Raw genomic sequence first — 22,539 nt, 5'->3', positions numbered from 1 at the left:
AGTGGTGTGGGGTATGTGTGAGTGGTGTGGTGTGGTGTATGTGTGTGATGTGATGTGTATGTGTGAGTGGTGTGATGTGTGAGTGGTGTGGTGTATGTACGTGTGAGTAGCATGGTGTATTTGTGTGAGTGGATCATCTTTCATTTCCCGGTGGCAGTGCTTTGACACTTTGTGCGCGCACGCCACCTTGTGTGATGTTTTAGGCCGAGTATTCCAAGACCAAGAAACCTGCAGTCAAAACAGCAGACAGCACTAAACTGTAGTGCTTTCAGGAAGAAAGGGGAGTCAGAAAGAAGGGACAGACGCCTGAAGGACCATGTTCCAGACCGCACACTGTCTTCCTCTTCTGACTTTCCTCAAGTCATTTCTGTCCTCAGGAACTTTGTCTGCACGAATGAGTTTAAATGACTTTCATTGAGGATGTTTTCAATCCTTTTCTGTTGCTGTTGAGTTCAGTCTTTTACTGTATTATGTGTATATAGTATGTGGATGTGTGCAGGTAAATCTGCAGCTATTTTTCTACATGTATGCCAGGCAGACAGCATTTTTAGGTATAGGTATGTCACAGAACAGGACTACAGATCGCATGAATTGTGTGTTCACATTGTTGGAGTTGGACTTTGTGTGCATGCCACCTGGAAGTTTCAGGTTGACAGGTAATGCCACAGGCTAGCACTGAACTCCTGAACATGTTAGGAAACTGTTATTATGGCATGTTGGTTGATTCCAGGTACATTCCTTCACTGTCTGACTTAAGTTTATTGTACTGTATTGTATCACACTTTGTCACAACACATTTCGCTGTGTGAAATTCTGGTTGCTCTTCCCGTGGACAGTGCATCACTGCAGGGGAGCATCTCTTTTTTTTTTTTTTCCTCTTTTTTTGTGCCTGCAGATATTTTTCTCTTACAATCAAAGTGGATTTTTCTACAGAATGTTGCCAGGAACTACCCTTTTTTGGTTTGTTTTGAGCATGAACATCTTGTGAAAGCGATTTCCGTGAACATTTATTGTACGTTATCTTTTGCATGTGGTCTGTACAGCTTTATAACACTAACCAGCCCCACAACAATTTGACAGTACACTAGGGAAGCAGAAGTCTGAGGAGAAATGCACAACCCTTATGTGTCCTCATGTGTCCACATGGGTTGTCCTGTCACAATGGTTAGGCATCTCTTTGCCTCTTGTAGCATTCTCTTCACAATTGTTGTCAACCATCTCTTTCCCTCTTGTAGCATTCCCTTCACAGTGGTTGTCAGCCATCTCTTTCCCTCTTGTAGCATTCCCTTCACAGTGGTTGTCAGCCATCTCTTTCCCTCTTGTAGCATTCCCTTCACAGTGGTTGTCAGCCATCTCTTTCCCTCTTGTAGCATTCCCTTCACAGTGGTTGTCAGCCATCTCTTTCCCTCTTGTAGCATTCCCTTCACAGTGGTTGTCAGCCATCTCTTTGCCTCTTGTAGCATTCTCTTCACAATGGATGTCAACCATCTCTTTCCCTCTTGTAGCATTCTGTTCACAGTGGTTGTCAGCCATCTTTTTGCCTCTTGTAGCATTCTGTTCACAGTGGTTGTCAGCCATCTTTTTGCCTCTTGTAGCATTCTATTCACAGTGGTTGTCAGCCATCTCTTTGCCTCTTGTAGCATTTTATTTGTTCTCTTCTCTTCAGAACGTAAAAAATCCAGCTCATGTTCAGTTCCAAGAGATAAATTTGGCTGAAATGTTTTGATGAGGTGTAGCATGGGGGGTGGGATGGAACTGAGGTTTGGGTTTTGTTCTGAGGGTTCAACTCTTTCCATACGAATGGCGAAAGAGACGACGTTAACAGCGTTTCACCCCAATTACCATCATCAAAATATTGCAAGCGGAAGGCTCTTATACTGAAGATGTGAATGTTGACAAAGAATACCACAATTCTGACGACGGAAGCTAAAGGTTGGGTCATTAGACACCCACTGGACATCTGAGGGGTCTGTGTTGAGGAGAAGAGAGGACTGGCCGTACTGAGTGAGTTAAGATATTTCTTTTTCTTGGGCCCCTTATGAACTTAATATTGGTTGTTGTTCAAGGAGCCTTTGGGGTCTGTTCAAATGATCTGTCATTTCAAAGAACAAACCTTTCTGCACTTACAAACACATTCATTACAATGTCTCACATATGTCTTCCTCCACAAACCAGTGAAATATGACCAGAATTTACTGTTTATCCTCGGTCACAAGATCCCTGCTTTGGTCTGCTGGAAAGTTGATAGGTGATGGAATGATACCTGTTCTTCCTCACACAGCACAGCGAAGGCAAGTTCATTCAGTATATTTGAAGAATGGCACGGAACATTAACAACATCTTTTACAATACACAAACGTGATCAGTCGATCTGAAAGGAAATGCATTGCACACAAAGACATTATGCAGAGGAATGAACCAATGATTTAAAAATTTTTTTTTTTTTCTAAATGTCCACATAAAAACCCTTTAGTTTAACAAATATTATCAAGTGTGGCTTTTGTGAAGTAGATTTTAAGAAATGCTTATAAAATCTACTTCAGACAGCCCTGTCTGTAGAGGTCGGTTGATACACATGCAACACTCGGACATCCCTTTTATGTCAAACTAAAGAAAATAAAATTGCATTCTGTTCTTGAGCACTGAGTCATTATTTTGCCTGCAAATTTTGTGATGTGCCTGGTCAGAAAGATAATTTTATTGCCAAAAAAAAAAAAGTTTGTGCACAGAATTTTTTTTTTTTTTTTTTTTTAGTCTCTCCACATTGATCCCTTTTTCTGCTGTTCACTGGCAGGTCACTTTGAAAATGACTGTTTAACTGTTGCAATATGTTGTGGAAGAGACCTGCTGAGAAGCATCTCATGCATTTTAAAAACCTGTCATGACAAAAAAAACAACCAAACATCCTTTCTCAATTCTTCTTATATCAGTTGCTTTCAGAAAATGGGAGGAACGATTTTAGTGGATCATACACCCTTCGGTTCAGAGTTTCCAAGTACGCTATACAGACCTTCTCTCTCTCTCTCTCTCTCTCTGTAGCGAAAATATGTGAAGATGCACCAACTTTGTTTACATTTTTTGAAACATGTATATCAAAAAAATAAATAAATTAAAAAAAAAAAAATTTAAAGAAAAAAAAAAAGAAAAAAAAAAAAAAAAAAGTGACAACCCCCCCCCCCCCCTCCCAAAATTGCTTTGATGATTGTGGAACGAAATGTTAAGTCAATGAGAACTGAACATGGGAGAAGTAAGGAAAAAGAGGGAAGGGGAAAGTTGGACTTTGTGGTCATGTTGGAAGAAGTAGCAAGCAGTAGCACCATATTAGTTTGCAAAAATCATGCTGAACAGCAGTGATCCAAAATGACAATATGATCTGTTTTTCTAGGATAAAACATACAGCAAGGGGAAAGAAAAAAAAAAAAAGAAAATGGCTAGAAAAAACGAATTATACAACATTTTTTTTTTTTTTTTTTTTTTTTTTTTAAAGATCAATAAATAACTTGCACACAAAGTGAAACACAGAAAGAAAACCAACATCAGGATTGCAAAGTAAAATGGATAATGTCAAAAGATAAGATTTGATATTCAAATGAAGGCAAAATTCGTGCTTCTGTCTGAAATTCACAGATAACTCACACACTGAAGGGTTTGCTGGACACAAAATGGGATATGGCTGCATGTTGCAACTTTTTCCATTCACAATTCATCATTTCTACAGAAAATACAAAGGCATGTGATCATTAATTAATTGGCTAAACAGAACAAACTTTGTGTGAAAAACGTTTATAACACTTTCTTGTCCACGTTTTTTTATTTGTCTTTCAGACCCAATACAGATAAAAGAAAAAAGTGAAGAGAGTCGTAGTCGAACAGACATTTCAAAATTCACACTGAAGGTGCGACCACCCTTGGAGATAGCGTGCACAGATGCCGAGTTCTGTATAATTATCTCTTTTCAAAAGGGCTATAGAAATCAATTTGGGCAGGACAATACTGATAGATAAAACTGACCGAGGCATTGTCTGATAATAATAAAGTGAAAGGCAAGTCAACTATGTGTTGATCTTAATATTTTCAGGGTTTCATCAGTTGCAATATGAAGGCCAGCTCTTAAAAACAAACAAATAAGTTCACTATATAAAAATTTGCCTAAGGGGTTTAAGAAATGAAAAGACAAAAAAACTGAAAAATCATGTCGTGGAAAGCTTCACCTCTGTATTTCTGTTCATGTAAAGATGTGTTTAACCCCAGCCCTGACTTGACCCCCCCTTAAAGGACACGAAGCAACAGTCATGTCAGCTTGGTAGACTCAAGACACTGAAAGACTAAGTCCTGTGTCCGGGGCTCCATTACAAACACTACAGTATTCCTTCGTTCAAAGTCTGTGCCACCTTTTCTTTTCTTTGTCATAACTTACTTTCTGCTTTCCTGTTTTTTTTTTTGACAGTCTGGAATTTTCTTCAATGCACTATTCTCCCCCCCCCCCTTTTTTTTGAGTGTGTTTATGTGTTCTATTTATTTATTCATTTCTTCTTTTTTTCTTTTGTGTCTAGGTTGTGAAAGCTGTTCCACAGCTTTACTTTGGTTTCATGTATTACAGATGGTTTTGTGTTGATATTTTGTTTTCTGATTTATTCCTGACAATTTTTTTTAAATCCTCAGTCAACAGAAAATATCAGAACTATCAAAGTAGTCAGAGACATGTGTGTGTTTTGTACTGTATGAGTGTAGTTGTATCCAGTTTTTCTTTTCGGGTTCTGCGGCTTTTTTCATTTAGCGCTGACATGTCCCTCTTAGTTGTTAGCAGTGATGATCCAACAATGGGGTGTGAAACAATTCTGGACTCTGGTTGTGAAACGTAATGAGAGAACAGAAACCTTTAAGTTACAGGCACTTAAATATTTGATTACACCTTCCATCGTGACCTCATTTAAGCCGTAATAGTAATACATTATTGGCATTGGCATCCACATGCCCACACTCGGCTGGTTGGAATGAGACTGAACATTACATATTATAACACTTAATTTCACTTGGTTGTTGCACTTGCGAATGGATGTGCTGCGAAATAGACCTGATGAAAAACATATCAGCTGACATGTGTTGGTGAGTGAATGAATGTGCAGCATGAACTGACTTGACTGATGGTCAATTGTTCACACAGTCAGTTCCATTATTTTCTGTTCAGCTCCATCTTATACGCCCCCTCCCCATCCCCCCCAATGAGGGTGGCAGGCAGGGGAGGTCACTATAAAGAATGAGTTGACAAGGGAGTTAAACATGACACAAGAAGAAAGGATCTGGTATCCCTGTCGACTTGAAGCAAACATGGACCGAACCTGTTAATAACTAGTACAAAGGATTTCCTGGGACAAAAAGGCGTTTTTTTTTTGGAAAAAAAAAAAAAAAAAAATCGTCATTGTACTCAAAGCAACAATCATCAAAAGAATTTAAGAAAAAAATATATTGAAAAAAAATTTAAAAGGAGAGAAAAAATAGCCAGACCAACCCCACCATCAATAAAGCAAAAATCAAAGGGAAGAAAATCATGAGAGAAAACAACTGGTAATAATAATAATACTAATAAAAAAATTTAAAAAAAAAAATTACGTGGGTGGAGTCGGGGTGGGGAGGGTGCCAGACCAACACCACAGTGCATAAAAAGTATGTTCCTCAAAAAAAAAAAAAAAAAAAAAAAAAAAAAAAAAAAAAAAAAAAAAAAAGCTTTCATTATGGTAGGTGATCATTCATACATGTATACACATTTGTGGTTGTTTGCAAGTGAAAGTAAGACTGAGGTGCACCGAAAATGAACAAACCCTCAGTACAAGAACTGTACCCACATGAGCAAACCTTACTAACAACATGACTCTTTCAAAGTCAGCAGGAGAAACAAATCAGAAGTGTGTGGTTAATCATTGTTAAAAAAAAAAGTTAAAAAAATATAAAATAAAATAAAATAAATAAAATAAAATAAAAAAGCACAGGAGTAAGTAAAACATGGACCATAACATTACAAAATAAAGTTTGAAAAATACATGGATACAGGTCATTTTTTGAACATGCTTCTGACATTTCCCCCCCATTTTTTTGCTTGTGGAGAAATCAGCACTTAAAATACAACCAGTTATGTTGAATTACCAGCTACATGCATGTATTAATCGAAAATTAAAAAAAAAGGTATACAACAGTGCAAGACAACTGTGACAATATTACAAACTGCACTACAATTCATCAATACAATGCTTGAAACGTACATGTTACATGCCTGTGAAGAGCCGGACATAGGTTTGGAATGCCTGGAATGCAGTACTGTACAGTTCCTCAAACCATACAAGCTTCTCGACAAGCAGAAATATAAGATATAATCATTCGTTTAATTAAATTGTTTTTGTTGTGGAACATCCCCCCCCACCTCTCCTTTCCCGTTTCTCTGTGTAACATTGCAATGTCCTTTTGTTCCCTGCAAGGAGCTTGCTTCCTAAATACATGTTCTGTCTGGTGAACAAACGGCAGAGTAAAAGTACATCAAACATCAAACAGAAGTCAGCAATATTATGCATATTATTTACATTACAACATTTACACATATCAACAGTCAACGCTGTATAAAATTTTTACGATCTGGGACACAACCAACAAAAGGATTTCAAGACCATTTCAAAGACGGTCTGGTTTGGAGAGGAAAAAAAACAAACAAACAACAACCAACACTTCATCACTGACAAAAGAATCATAATGATTAATACATGGCCAAAGTACACATTTCTTTGTACAGAATTATGCTTTTATCACAAGTGAGTGCTCGTCATGTTTTGGTTTACTCTGTGAAGGACACAGCCCCTGAATAGGGGGGGGGGGGGGGGAGGGGGGGGGGGGCAAATAAAACATGTAAGGCATGTAGTGAAATGTTCATCACTGACAACAGAAAGCTAGTTGTACCTTTTCCTGTTAGCACTGAACATCTTCCAAACGCAGGGGGAATGGCACACATACAGTAGTTTGCCCCTCATCAGTGAAACCTGAATCACAAGACCAACAGTTATTTACACAGATACCACATTCTGGTATTGGATGACCTGCAAAAACTGTATATATTTGGCAAAGCTTATCTTTTCACCTCTCCATTTGCTGTTTACATTTTGGAGAGAAAGGAAAAAACCCTCTGTGGAAGTGGGACTTCTTTCCAATATCAAATAACAAAGAATGAAAACAAAAATCAACGTTCAGGTACAAAACAAGCATTGTAATATAACTACGATAAAAATTTGAACGACAAAAATGTGCCACCAAACCTATATAAAACCACATTCAAAGAAAGAACAATTGACATAATTTGCATTTTTATTTAAAAATTGGAACAGTGCATAAAACACTTCCACAGAGAAATTCTGAAAGAAGGTGAGAAAGAATATAATTATCCTTTCTATTGTAAGATGCTGCTGGGGAAAAAAAAAATGTCCTCTTTGCCCAAGGTCACATGACTGTGATGTCATCAGCTTCTGTGCCCAAGTTCACATGACTGATGTCATCAGCTTCTGTGCCCAAGTTCACATGACTGTGATGTCATCAGCTTCTGTGCCCAAGTTCACATGACTGCAGAAGAAGCTCTTTATGGTGGACTATGTTCCACCACTACATCATCTGAAAGACAGGTCAGGTGACTGTAAAGACAGGCCAGGATTCTGCAAGGGCAGGCCAGAATACTGTAAAGACAGGCCAGGTTACTGTAAAGACAGGTCAGGATTCTGCAAGGACAGGCCAGAATACTGTAAAGACAGGCCAGGTTACTGTACAGACAGGCCAGGTGTCTGTAAAGACAGGCCAGGATTCTGCAAGGACAGGCCAGAATACTGTAAAGACAGGCCAGGTTACTGTACAGACAGGCCAGGTGTCTGTAAAGACAGGCCAGGATTCTGCAAGGACAGGCCAGAATACTGTAAAGACAGGCCAGGTGACTGTAAAACAGGCCAGGATACTGTAAAGACAGGCCAGGTTACTGTAAAACAGGCCAGGTTACTGTAAAACAGGCCAGGTGTCTGTAAAGACAGGCCAGGATTCTGCAAGGACAGGCCAGAATACTGTAAAGTCAGGCCAGGTGACTGTACAGACAGGCCAGGTTACTGCAGGGACAGGCCAGGATACTGTAAAGACAGGCCAGGTTACTGCAGGGACAGGCCAGGATACTGTAAAGACAGGTCAGGTGATTGTAGTGAAAAGGTGGTCTGTCAGAGAGAAGGACTGGAGTGCAGGGGATGAACTCACATGCACAGACAATCACAAGGGGAGAAAAGAAGAATCAGAAATAATTCAAGAAACAAATTTCCAGGAAAATCCATTGAAGTCCTTTGAAAAGTAGAGCAAAAACTGGTCACAAAAAAAAAAGAAAAGAAAAGAAAAAAAGGATGTTACGGTAAGATCGCATGAGGTCTGATTACAAGCACCCAAAAGAACTCCATTTAGTTATGAAACAGAAAGTTTGCTTATCAAATGGATAATCTATCAACAAAATATCTCTCTCTTCTGAGCAGCATGGATCTCGGTCCCTTTGCAGCCGGGAAATCAAATGGAAGACACCTTTGTTCTCTATCCACAGCACTGTTCTGATGCACACACTGATGATCAACAGTGACAACTCTGAAGGACCAAAGGTGGTCACTGCTGTCATATCTGAACACTGAATCATATATAAAAAAAACAACACACACGCACACACATATATATATATATGTGTGTGTGTGTGTGTGTGTGTGTGTAAAATACTGAAAGAAACAACCCAACCCCTCTAAAACATGGACTGTCCACCTTTCTTCCCCGCTCTCCTCTCCCCAAAAATAAACATATATATATATATATATATATATATATATATATATATAAAAGACCAATGTGAAGTCAATTCTGCTCTACGGATGCGAGACATGGCGGACAACACAGACGATGCAGAAGAAGATTCAGACACTCTTCAATACCTGTCTGAGGCGCATCTACAAGATCCGATGGCAGGAGAAGATCCGAAACAAAGATCTGTGGGAGTGAGCGGGACAGGAACCAGTGGCCAAGGAGATACTGCGGAGGAAGTGGGGCTGGGTCGAACACACCCTCAGGAAGCCAGCGTCCAGCATCACACGCCAAGCCCTGACCTGGAACCCGCAGGGAAAGAGGAAGAGAGGCCGGCCTCGCAACAGCTGGAGGCGAGACACCGAGGCAGAGCTCAAGCAGCAAGGGACCAACTGGACTGAAATGGCCAGAACAGCCCAGAACAGAGTGCTATGGCGAGGGGTCGTCGATGGCCTATGCTCCACCAGGAGCGATGGGCAAAATGAATGAAAATGATAAAAAAAAAAGAACAAACTAACATTTGCAATTGGACAGCAGGGGCAACAGATTGCTACACAGACAACTTAAAGTTTTCCATTCATGCTTTAATCAATGATTTGAGAAGCTTTCCAAACCGAAGAGAGACATAAATAGACAGACAGATAGGGTGGGAGTGACAGAGAGAGAGAGAGGGGGGGTTGAAATCAGCATGGCAATCATAATGTAAGGTGCTCCTCAAAAAGCCTGTGAAAACCTCTAAAACAATGAACTGTTCACTTACCAAGCCAGAACAAAAACTGGAAACCTCTGTCGATAGAGTTATCATACACACACACACACCGCAGAGATAGCGACGATGTGGTGATGATCAAAATCAAGGAACATACAAGTGTAGAGAGGTCAGAGATAACTTCCTGCACAAATCTTCACTTCCAGCAAAGCCATTATTGTCATTAGTAGGGGGCTTAGTAGGTGGTGTCCTAAGTATGTTAAATCAGAACAGTAACCACTGAACACCACTGAAGTGACTCAGCAGCAGTGCAGGGTCTCCTCTGGTGTGTGGCCTCCTGGCGACCTAACATCGATGGTTCCCTGTGGACTGCCGATGCTGAACTGCGACGGACAAACCCGGGTGTGGCTGTGTATGGGGGAATCTAAATGAGTGGCGTGGGAGTGATGCCACTGAAATGGTGCAGATGATGGGGCAGAAAAAAAAAAATCTTCACTTCCTTCTGTCTGCTTTCATGGCAACAATGTCCTTAACAACAGCATACATCTGTATGCATATATACATACACACACACACACACACACACACATTCATTTCCCAGTGAAGCAAGCTATTCAGCTCACAAGTTTTGTAGAAAGTACCGCACACACACAAAACAAAGGCGACATTTGTAAAGACAAAAAAAAACAAAAAACAAAAAAAAAAACAAACCCACAAAAACCTTTACCATCATGTTCACTGTCACCACAAAGCACTGAACGTGAAAACTGATACACTGGCAAAGGGTTTGTTTGTTTCACATTCACCTTTTAAAGATACATGATGTATATATATATGTTTGTGATTTGGCGTATGATATGACCAAACAGAACACACCTCAGATTTCAAATCTTTTTTCCTCTCCACATGATTTGGTCTCTCACACTGCTCAGAGATGACACACCCCAACACCATGCTCCATATGTAGAAGACCGTCCACATCATCATTGCTATACTGTGCTCAATATGTAGAAGACCGTCCACATCATCACCACTATACTGTGCTTCAAAAGTAGAAGATCATCCACATCATCACCACTATACTGTGCTCCATTTGTAGAAGACCATCCACATCATCACTATACTGTGCTCCATATATAGAAGATGATATCATCACCACTATACTGTGCTCCATATGTAGAAGACCATCCACATCATCACCACTATACTGTGCTCCATCTGTAGAAGACCATCAAACTTCATCACTATACTGTGCTCCATACATAGAAGATGATATCATCACCACAAAACTGTACTCCATATATAGAAGATATCATCACCACTATACTGTACTCCATATATAGAAGATGATATCATCACCACTATACTGTGCTCCATATGTAGAAGATATCATCACCACTATACTGTACTCCATATGTAGAAGATATCATCACCACTATACTGTACTCCATATGTAGAAGATATCATCACCACTCTACTGTGCTCCATATGTAGAAGAAGATCCAATTCACACCTTCCTTCATCATTTGCCAGAGGGGTAATCGCTGTTGAAGAACCACGGCACAGAACTCGGGGGTGAAAGGATCCACATTTTCTCTCCAACATCAGTACGCAAACATCAGATCCACCACATACAGGCACCACATACACTGCATGTGTAGCACACACCACACATGAATTTCTCTTGTTGAGATGATAAGCATCTTCTGGTCTGTATCCAGCCATCTGCAGCTGTATAACCCCCCCCCCAAAAAAACAAACAAACAAACAACAACAACAAAAACAACAAAAAAACAACCCCAAACAAACCCCAAAACAGACAAACCCACATGTAGTTCATTGCCAAAGATAACACTTGATGTTCCTTTTGTTTGTTAAACAAAACTCACAGAAGAACTTAGCTTCCAAAACTGTTGTCCCGCTTTTCCAAAAGAAAACTGGAAAAAGCTTGCTGGCAAAAGAGCACATATTTTATTTAACTGTTGCTTCACTGTAATCTAAATTAGTGCAGTGATTTCATGCCACTGATAAAACCCCCCCACAAAAACAACCACAAAAAAAAAGTATTTCACATATAACCAAACCGACAGTAAAAACAACAAACAAACAAACAAACAAATGAACAAAAAAACAACAAAAAAACAAAAAAAAATCCCAACTGAAATCAAAGGACCAAAAAACAGCAGTTGCCATGACACCGCTGTTTGAAATCCATCCGTGAGGTGGTGGTGGATCACACAGCTCCCATCCTGTCCAGAACAGCTGCCGTTGGGCCACACCCACACCACACATACACACCACACACACACCCACACACACCACACACACACAGGTGGGCAGGTCAGTGCTGCTCACCCTCGGGACTGGTGGCGCTCCCTTTGCGGGCCAGCTCCTGCGCCATCTGGTAGTACCTGGAGAACCTGGCCGTGTGATCCAGGGGCAGGTAGACGTAGGGCGACATGTTGAAGGCCTCCTTGATGCCGTACTTTTTCACCGTGGACAGGTGGCAGCGACTCAGGTGGTAGCGGTACGAGCCCTTGGAGGCGAAGCCCCGACTGCAGGCAGCACACCTGTACTCCGACGCTTCCCCATCCAGCGCTGTGGGACTGCCGCTGTCACCGCTCCTGTCGTCTTCCGGATCATGGTGCCAGGTCTTGCTGGTGGTGGTGGTGGAGGGGGAATAACTCTGCACAGGGCAGCGCCCCTCCTCCTCCTCCTCACCGCCCCCACCCCCTTCCCTGGGTTTCAGGGACAGGTTGAGGGGCGTGGCGGAGGGCGAGGGGGATGGGGATGGGGTGGGGCGGTTGGGGGGCGGGGTGAAACACGTCCTCTCCATCACCCGCTCTGTGAGGTAGGGGTGGGGGTGGAAGGCAGTGGGCGGTAGGGGGCGGGGGTGGGGGTGCGCGGCGGCCATCATTCTGGGCAGGCTAGACTTGGTCAGCAGTTTCTGCAGGCTGTCCAGAGGGTGCTCGCTGGTCAGGGGCTGGCCGTACACAAAGCTGCTCAGGGAGTCCAGCGCTGAGTGCCTCCCCCCGGACTTCTTCCTCCTCCTCTTCCTCCTCCCACTGTCCGAGGCCTCCTCCTCTCCCTCCTCCGCTTGGCTCTCCTCTTTTCCATCCTCCCCCTCCTCCTGTCCTAGGTTCAGGTACTTGGTGATCATGTCTTCCTCCTCCTCCATGCCATTCTGCACGTCAGGATCCTCGTCCTTCCCTGCCCTCTCCTCCTCTCTCTCCACCCCCTGGTCCCCTGTCCTGCCGCTCTGACTCTGGCTGATGGTCAGGGCAGGAAGTCTGTCTCTACTGGGCACCACTTCCCCAGACTTTCTCGGAAAACCAGCAGGTAAACACGACGCTGGGCTGGAAAACTCACAGCGGCTGGCTCTCCTGGTTTTCTCCAGAATCTCTGCTGACTTGGCTCTGAGCGAGGACAAAACGTTCTTCTCCGGGGAAGGCTGCTGGGACTCATGGCCAAAGTCCAGATACTTGGAGGATGGGGACTGTACAGAGGACAGCCTGGAAAGCGATGACGATGACAGGCAGTTGACGGACGATGAGGCCGACGACGGGGAAGGCGACGACAAGGGAACGGTCAGGTTCCCACCAAGCATGGGGCCTCTGGGAGCAGGACCGCTCAACGCGCTGAAGCCGGCCGACAGGGAGGTCCTCCGGGGATCGAACCTGGAGCTGAAGCTGCGCTGGATGAAGAACTCCATGGCCCTGAGGGCAGAGTCCCCGCTTCCCCCCTGGCCCCCCGCCGCCGCCTGACAGTTCGGGTCGATGATGTCCAGTCGTGGATCTTGTGCAGTCTTTTGGCTCTTGTCCTGGCTGTCGCCGCCTGCCTGTGGCGCTTGGTGTGACGGTCTGGGGCCTGGGTTCACGCTGTCGTCCTCACCTGGCTCCACTTTGATTCTGGTCACCATGCTGCCATTCAGGGCGTTTCCATCATCGTCATCCTGCTGTGGTTCTTCCACTTTGATCTTCTTCAGCTCTGGCTGGGGGGAGCTGTCACCTGTCCTTGCTGGCGGGCGTTTCAGGGAATGCTTCGGACTGTCCGATGTGGGTTGGGGTGTTTGATGTGAAGGAGGTGGTGAGGGTGTGGTTGGGGCAGTGAGGGGAGGAGGGGAGGGAGGGGTGCTGTGGGGGGAAGGTGGGGGCTGTGAGGTGTTGGTGACGGTCACTGGGGTCTGGGGGGCATCACTGTCAACACTGCTCTCCCTTCTGCCCCTCTCTGCTTCCTCCGTCAGTCTGTCAGTCCGTGCTGACGTCAGGGGGTCCGTGGTCTCTGAACAGGGCGGGGGCACTACTCCACACTTCTCTGCACCACCCTCACACTTCTCCCCCTCACATTTCTCTGCACAGCTCTCCGGGTCTTCACCCGCTGATGGAGAACCTTTGGGATTGCTGGACTGTGTTTCCGGAGTCTTTGCTTCATCATCACCACCATGCACAGTTTGGGATTCAACACAGGGCCCAGCACGGCCCTCCACATCCTGTTGATCATCATCAGCACCAGCGTCGGTTTGTTTTTCACCTTCACCTTTGGTTTCCAAGACTTGATCACAGACAGGTTTGTCGTCAACGTTCTCACCGTGTGGCTGGTGCTGATGTCCGTGTGCACCGTCCTTACCGCTGTCCGACTCCCCGCCCGGGGAAGCGCCACTGCTGGCGGAGCTCCACCGTCTGAAGACCCTGACGTCTCTCGTGCTGGGCAGAGGCTGCTCCGCAGTGCTGGGCGACCCTCCACAACTCCCACCACCACCACCACCACCGGCAGCAGGACTGGACCGCTGGGTGAGTGCATCGTCCTCACCGAACGGCGGCACCTTGGCGGCCTCCAGAGCTGGCACTGTCTGCGGAAGACAGGACTGCACGTGCTGCAGAAAGGCGCGCCTCTCCACCCTCTTGCCGCAGTAGTCACAGGCGATGGTGCCTTCGCTGGAAGCCTCCGTGTCCCTCACGTGGGGGGTGCAGCCGTTGACACCCTCGCCATCCCTGCGGTATTTCCGCTTGTACTCCAGCAGGGAGGTCCATGCCGACTCTGAAGCGTCGCCGCTGAGGTAGCGTTTGCGCTGCTGGTGGTGTTGGTGGTGTTGGTGGTGGTGGTTGTGGGGGTGGTGGTGGTTGTGGGGGTGGTGGTGGGGCAGGGAGAGCTGGGAGCAGGGCTTGGAACGACCCCCCTGCTTCTTGTGGTGGCCAGACATCACCATGTGCTGAGCCAGCCCCTCCATGTCTGTGTACGTCTCCTGACACACCTGGAACACCATCACCTGTTCGTTACGTAACCTGTTCATCACCTGTTCGTTACGTAACCTGTTCATCACCTGTTCGTTACCTAACCTGTTCATTACTTGTTCGTTACGTAACCTGTTCATCACCTGTTCATTACGTAACCTGTTCATTACCTGTTCGTTACGTAACCTGTTCATTACCTGTTCGTTACGTAACCTGTTCATCACCTGTTCGTTTCGTAACCTGTTCGTTATTGTATTTTATTGTATTCCTCCTTTTTTTTGTCACAACATATTTCTCTGAGTGAAATTCGGGCTACTATCCTAAAGGAGAGCACGTCGCTACACTGAGAGCGCCACCCTTTTTTTCTAATTTCTTTCTGCCTGCTATTTTTTTTTGTTTTCCTATCGAAGTAGATTTTCTACAGAATTTTGCCAGGGACAACCCTATTGTTGCCGTAGGTTCTTCTTTTATGTGCGCTAAGCGAATGCCACACACGGGACCTCAGTTTATCGTCTCATCCGAATGACTAGCGTCCAGACCACCACTCAAGGTCTAGTGGAAGGGGGAGAAAATACTGGCGACTGTGCCGGGATTCGAACCAGTGCGCTCAGATTCTCTCCAGTAGTATAGTGACTACCGCATCCTTGGCGGACGCGTTACCTCTAGGCCATCACTCCACGTTACATGCTTGTTACCTGTTCGTTACAATACCTGTTCATTGCCCGTTCCTAACACACACCCCTCCCCCCCCTTCTTTTCTAACTACCGTCTTTCATTTTTCTCCCTCTGCTGTTTATGGGCTGCAACTCAAGTGTATTCAGTCATTTCCAAGAGCTGGCTGATCAAGGTATGATCACTGTTACCAACCCTGCCCTGTTGTCAGCCACCTTCCACTTGCATTCACTCACGGCTGTCTCATAAAACACACACAGTTCTCCCCCTACTCTCCAATCAGAAGACCCTTGATCGTCCTTCACAACAGGGGCACTCTCCACGTCTCACATCATCATCATCACTCAGCACAACTCACCCACCCACTTCCTGTTCACATGCACCGACATGTATATATCAAAGACAAGCATGTTGAGTGTGTGTGTGCGTGTGTGTGTGTGTGTGTGTGTTGTGTGTGTGTGTGTATGTGTGTTTGTGGGTGTGGCTGCGTGCGTGCGTGCGTGTGTGTGTGTGTGTGTGTTTGTGGGTGTGGCTGCGTGCGTGCGTGCGTGCGTGCGTGTGTGTGTGTGTGTGTGTGTGTGTGTGTGTGTGTGTGTGTGTGTGTGTGTGTGTGTGGCTGCGTGCGTGCGTGCGTGTGTGTTGTGTGTGTGTGTGTGTGTTTGTGGCTGTGGCTGCGTGCGTGCGTGCGTATGTGTGTGTGTGCGCGCTCGAGCTCGTGTGTGTGTGTGTGTGTGTGGGGGGGGGGGGGGTGCGTGCGTGGGTGCATGCGTGCACACACGAAGGGGGTTCAGGCACTAGTAGGTCTGCACATATGTTGACCTGGGAGATTGGGAAAAAGTCTCCACCCATTACCCTACCCACTAGGCGCCGTTACCGAGATTCGAACCCGGGACCCTCAGTTTGAAAGTCCAACGCTTTATCAACCACTCAGCTTTTACGCCCGGTCCTTCATTATCAATGAACAAAACACGAAAAACAAAAGAAACACACACACACACACACACAGGCACACACACAAAAGCGAAGAGAAAGAAAAAGACTCTCTCCTCATACTGCCGCCTTCCGTTCTACCCCCCCCCCCCCACCCCCTCCGAACCCCCCCACCCCCCACACCTTGCACTTGAAGATGCACTCGCGGTCCGTCTCCCTCTCGCAGTAGGCAGAGCACTTGTGGGAGCGGCGGCCGTGCTCGGCGCTGACGATCTTGGAGTAGTGCTGGGTCTGCATCATGTGCACAGTCAGCATGGGCAGGGACTTGAACGACTCCCCGCACTGCATGCAGCGCAGGATCCGCCGGGTCTGTTCTGACTCCTGCTGACCACCCCCCACAGCCACAGCCATCACCACCAGGAGCAGTGTCACACACAGAGAAGTGGTTAGTGAGTGAATACGTATTGATACATACACTACACACACACACATAGACAGTCACACACACACACACACACAGCTGAGTAAGTGACTAGTACTCTCTCTTTCTCTCTCTCTCACACACAAACATAGACAGTCAGACACACACACACACACACACACTGAGCTGAGTAAGTGACTAGTACTCTCTCTCTCTCTCACACATACACAAGTGTTGAGTGAGTGACTGCATACTGATACAGGAACTATACGCATGCATGCACATTTAACACACATGAACAGGTAACTACATGCGCAACAAACACACACACACACACGCAAAACAAAGAGACCCCCCACACACACCCACACATAGAGACCGGCACAGACACCCACAGACACAAACATACACATGCGCGCGCGCGCGCACACACACACACACAGACCCCAACAGCCACACCCACAAACCCAAACAGAGACCCCAACAGACACCCCCACACACACACCGACACCCCCCCACACACACACCCACAGAGACTCACACAGACCCCAACAGATACCCGCACCCACCTGGTTGAGCCACATGTCCTGGCCACGCACCAGCTTGGGGTAGTCCATGAGGGAGGCGTGGCGGCTGCTGCCCGGCGTGTGGCCCGTCTCCTGCAGGTGGGCACTCAGCGCCGGCAGGGTGCCGAACGCCCTCTGGCACGAGCAGCGGTGCATCGTGTGCTTGCTCTCCCCTTCCCCTCCCGCCCCACCCCCACCACCAGCACCATTAGACTCCGGCACAACAACACCCCCGCCCTTACCCAACTTAGAGGTGTCCGGTTTTCTGGGCTGTTCTGTGGATTCTGGTGCTCTGTCGTGCTTCTTGGGCGTGGGTGTGGTGCTGTAGTCTGAGGAACGAGTGGTGCTGGTGGTGGGGGTGGGGGTGGGTGTGGGGGTGAGCGGGGAGAGTTTTCCCGCACGCTCAGCCTTCCCCTCCCAGCTGACTGTTTTGGGAAGGTGACTGTGGCGGTGATGGTTGTGGTCATGGTGGCTAGTGGCACTGGCACTTGCACTGGCGCTGGCGGCGGCAGCAGCAGCAGCAGCAGCAGCAGAGATGCTGAGATGGGAGAGGCCATTACCTGACAGGGATGGAGGGCGGAGGATGGACGTGGACGGGAGGAGGCTGGACTGTAAAGGGATGCCGCAGCCTGGCCGCCGCAGGGAACCCAGAAGGAAATCGCCCCCGAACCTTTTCTGGAGACTCTCCAGGCTGGAGACTCCGTTGCTGAGGCCTTTCCCCGGCCCTCCTCCCACCCTGCCCTTCTGGCTGCTCACGGCGCCGGGGTCAGGGTCAGAGACGGACCTGGGCCTGTTGGATTTCCTGGACAGGTCCAAGGGCTCGTCATCAGCCATGTCGGCTGCCCCTGAGGAAGGCAGCCTGGAAGCCGCCATGGCCTCTGCAGGCCAGTTTGTGATAGACGCTGCTCAGCCTGGGACTGTGGCTGCGGTTCTTTGGTGCTGAGGAGGCCCTCCTGGGGGCCTCACTGTTCTGGGACAGGAACACGGACTGAGGGAGGGGCGGCGCCACTGGCAGAACCACTGAGGTCATTCTTGAGGGACTGGCAGGATCGGCCGTCCGTTTGGAGGGCAGAGACTTGTGTGGGTGTGTGGCGGTGGTGTCCCCCTCCTCCTTCACCCGGGTTACCTGCCCCTGGCGTCTCTCACTGCCGGGCACCGTCATACTGGACAGGCGGGCCAGGGGGTCGGGGGTGGGGGGTGGAGGGGAGCAAGTGCTGGTGGTGGTGGTGGGTGGGCCGGGACCGCCACCATGACGTTCCAGCAGCAGCGGCGTGGGCACAGGACTCCCGGCAGGTAGGGTGGGGGTGGAGGGGGTGCTGTTCTCTTCAAAACGGCGACGTTCACCAACGTCGTCCTCATCGACGCTGGGTTCGGTTGCTACGGCTGGTTCGTCGTCAGCGTCCACTGTGTCCTCTTCTTCATCGTTACCTTTGTCGCTGTCGTTGCTGTCACTGACTGTGGGGGAGTGCTGCTTCACCAAGGCTGCTGGCGACTGGTCGGTGCTGGCTTCTGGCGGAGAACCTGGAAAACAGATTTCACATTCAATGTTTTCAGTAACACACACACACACAATACTTGCTATGTATGCAGTTACCTGTGTAATGCACTGGTAACTGGTTGGCAATGAAAGTGATGCTTCGATTTTTTTTTTTTTGGTGGTGGTGGGGGGGTCATGTGAGGATGTCTGTGTTACGGTGACAACCCAAACGTAAGGTATCCATTCCTTTACACCATGAGCCATTGATTGATTAAGTGCCGGCTGCTACATACCTTGCTTCAGCTTCAGTTCTTGCTAGTTAAAAAAGAAAAGAAAAGAAAAAAAAAGAACAAAATCAAAGACCCAAACTCCTGCAGACTATGTGTCGACAATTCTTACCAGCCACCAATCCACTACCAAGTGTCTTCAGCTGGCTTAACTTAGTGTGTACCAGTGAAAAGCTATAGCAAACTGAAATCCTGTTGTGTCATGCGATAAACAAAATGCGTCAATTTTATTCAAACCGAAGGAAAAGGCGAGGCAAGAAACAGGATTTAAACCACTCAAAAAGGGGGATCAGCCACTCCCTACAAGACCTTGCCTTGCTTTTACATTGTGTATTAATCCACTCGGCCAATAAATATTGGTTTTGTTCGGAGCTGAGAATGCACAACACGTTTCTTCTCGGCACAAACTTGCGACGATACACGCCGCACACACAGTTTTCACTGCACAATTTCACTTTGATTAAAAAAAAAGAAAAAAAAAGAGAAAAAAAAGCCCAACAAAGAATAGTTCAGTCAGCAGTTTGAATCGGCATCCACTGATTCAGAGAACATTACATTTGTATGAAGCACAGAAGCAAACAATAACCCATCGATGAACACACACACACACACACACACACACATACACACTATGAAAATATCATTTAAAAAAAAGAAGAAGAAAAGTATACATGCACGAAGCATTATTAACAACGAGAGAAACAAGTACTGTGTTGTTGAGAAATAATGGCCGAGGACAACACTTCACACAGACCATAACATACCCTCGTGGGCCCCCAGTACAACATCACGCAGCTGTCCACAGTACAGGGGCAGGATGGATAGAGGAAAAGAAAGAATGAAGGTTGGGGTGCATGGATGGGGAAAGGGGGGGGGGGGAAGAGACAGACAGAGCTACAGGTGAGGAAGAGGGGGGAGGGGAGGAACAGGAAGGAAGGGGGGGTGGGAAGTTCAGGAAAGGCCGAGCAGCAGCAGCAGCAAACAAGGCGTTTGTGTCAACGTGACAGAGTGACTGTCCACCCCTTCCTCCATCTTCTCTCTCTGCCCTCCTCCCCCCTCCTCCTCCACTCTATGCCCCTCCCCTCTGCCCTCCTCCCCCCTCCTCCTCCACTCTATGCCCCTCCCCTCTGCCCTCCTCCCCCCTCCTCCTCCACTCTATGCCCCTCCCCTCTAACCTCCTCCCCCCTCCTCCTCCACTCTATGCCCCTCCCCTCTAACCTCCTCCCCCCTCCTCCTCCACTCTATGCCCCTCCCCTCTGCCCTCCTCCCCCCTCCTCCTCCACTCTATGCCCCTCCCCTCTGCCCTCCTCCCCCCTCCTCCTCCACTCTATGCCCCTCCCCTCTGCCCTCCTCCCCCCTCCTCCTCCACTCTATGCCCCTCCCCTCTAACCTCCTCCCCCCTCCTCCTCCACTCTATGCCCCTCCCCTCTGCCCTCCTCCCCCCTCCTCCTCCACTCTATGCCCCTCCCCTCTGCCCTCCTCCCCCCTCCTCCTCCACTCTATGCCCCTCCCCTCTAACCTCCTCCCCCCTCCTCCTCCACTCTATGCCCCTCCCCTCTGCCCTCCTCCCCCCTCCTCCTCCACTCTATGCCCCTCCCCTCTGCCCTCCTCCCCCCTCCTCCTCCACTCTATGCCCCTCCCCTCTGCCCTCCCTTCCACCTCCGCCTCCGCACCCAGACACTGCACATGTATATCAACAGCAGCCTGCTCCGTGAGTATATCCGGTTTCGTGGATTGGATCAGTCACTCCCTGTTGGACCGATCTGATCTGATCGCAAACCAAGAACAAAGTTATAAGCCTGCAACATCTGCCACCACTGCACACACACACACACACACCAGGTTTAAATGGTGTCTAGCAATGATAAACTGGCAGGACTATTTCGGAACACTCCTGACAGCAGGCTTGAAGGAGGAGAGAGCGCCAAAGCCATGAGGATTAAGAGAGACGGGGGGAGATCTACTGAGGGGTGGCACAGTGGGGGTGTAAGGGGTGGAGGGTGGGGCTGGGTGAATGTGTCCTATTAATAGACACTTGACAACATGATCGATGGAAATCATCCCCCAAAAGAAAAAAAAGAAAGAAAAAAAAAGTATAGTGCACATTCAGAAAGGGAGTTTCGTTTTGGGTGTCTTTACAATATCCAGCTTTGAGTTTTACCCAGAGAGGCCACATCTCTTTCAATCTCGTGGTGAACAACAATGTTACATCCCCACCCCACCGTTACATTGCAGTGTTACAACTGCTCTGCTAGCTGTAAAGCTAATGGTTACACTCAACTACAGTACACTACAGGTAGACTGAGCTATAGGATATAATTCCCTACTGTTGGTCGGAGGCCATGCTCCAAGCGCTTTACAAACACGGGGTCATTTGCACAACAAGCTGCCTACCTGGGTAGAGCCGACTGACAGCCGGAATTGGATGCTCATCATTCGTTTCCTGTGTCATTCAATCAGGTTTCAGTCACACACACGTATACTCATACATAACATGTAACATTTAACATGTACGACCATTTTGTTTATTCACCCCGCCATGTATAGGCAGCCATACTTTTTTTTTTTTTTGGGGGGTGGGGGGGGGGGTGGGGGGGGGGTCATGCTGGGTATGTTACTGTTTCCACAACTCACCGAAAATGACATGGATCTTTAACGTGTGTATTTAACCTTCTGCGTGCGTATACACACGATGGGGGTTCAGGTACTATCAAAAACAAAGGAAGGCAAAAACAAAACGCTTACCCACAGTGATCAGGACAAGAATTATTGTGGCCTGACATTCCCATACATAACCACCCCCCTCACCCCACCCTTCACCTCCACCCAGAACCAATGAAAAAAAAAAACCAACTAAAAAGGTCTGTGTACTGTCTGTCTCTTTATAACCAGCCATGTTTACTCTTAGGAGGACGCCTTACCCACTCAAGTGCCTGCACATGTTTAAAGGAAGTTTGATGTTGACGAATGGCACCGGCCTGCTGTGGAAAGGCGCGCGGCACCGCTGACAGGTTTGACGAAAGAGCACACCGGGCAGCACGTCAGGCTTAGGAAATGAGATCCTTTGAAGAGAGAGCGGGGAGGGAGTAAGGGGGAGGAAGGGGGTGGGGGGTGGGAGGGGGTGAAGGGAGAGGGGAGGGCATGGGGGTGGTCAGGGTGTGGTGGGGGGTGGGTGGGTGAGTGTGCATCATGCCCTGTCAATAGACAACTAGTTGAGGACATGATTGATGGAGATCTTAACCCGCCGCACCCCTCCCCCCCGCCCCCAACCCCCAAACCCTTCGCCCCCCCACTTTCTGAAGATGGGGATCATTCCTGACCCTCTCCTTCACTGTTCTATACACACACCTCTCTCCATATCAAACTTCACCAATTGATCCCACACCCCACACTCTGCTGTTGGGA

This window comes from Babylonia areolata, chromosome 26 (genome assembly GCF_041734735.1).
Source record: "Babylonia areolata isolate BAREFJ2019XMU chromosome 26, ASM4173473v1, whole genome shotgun sequence".
NCBI lineage: Eukaryota > Metazoa > Mollusca > Gastropoda > Neogastropoda > Buccinidae > Babylonia > Babylonia areolata.
The sequence above is the reverse complement of the archived record's forward strand: the minus strand, read 5'-3'. Positions refer to the sequence as shown.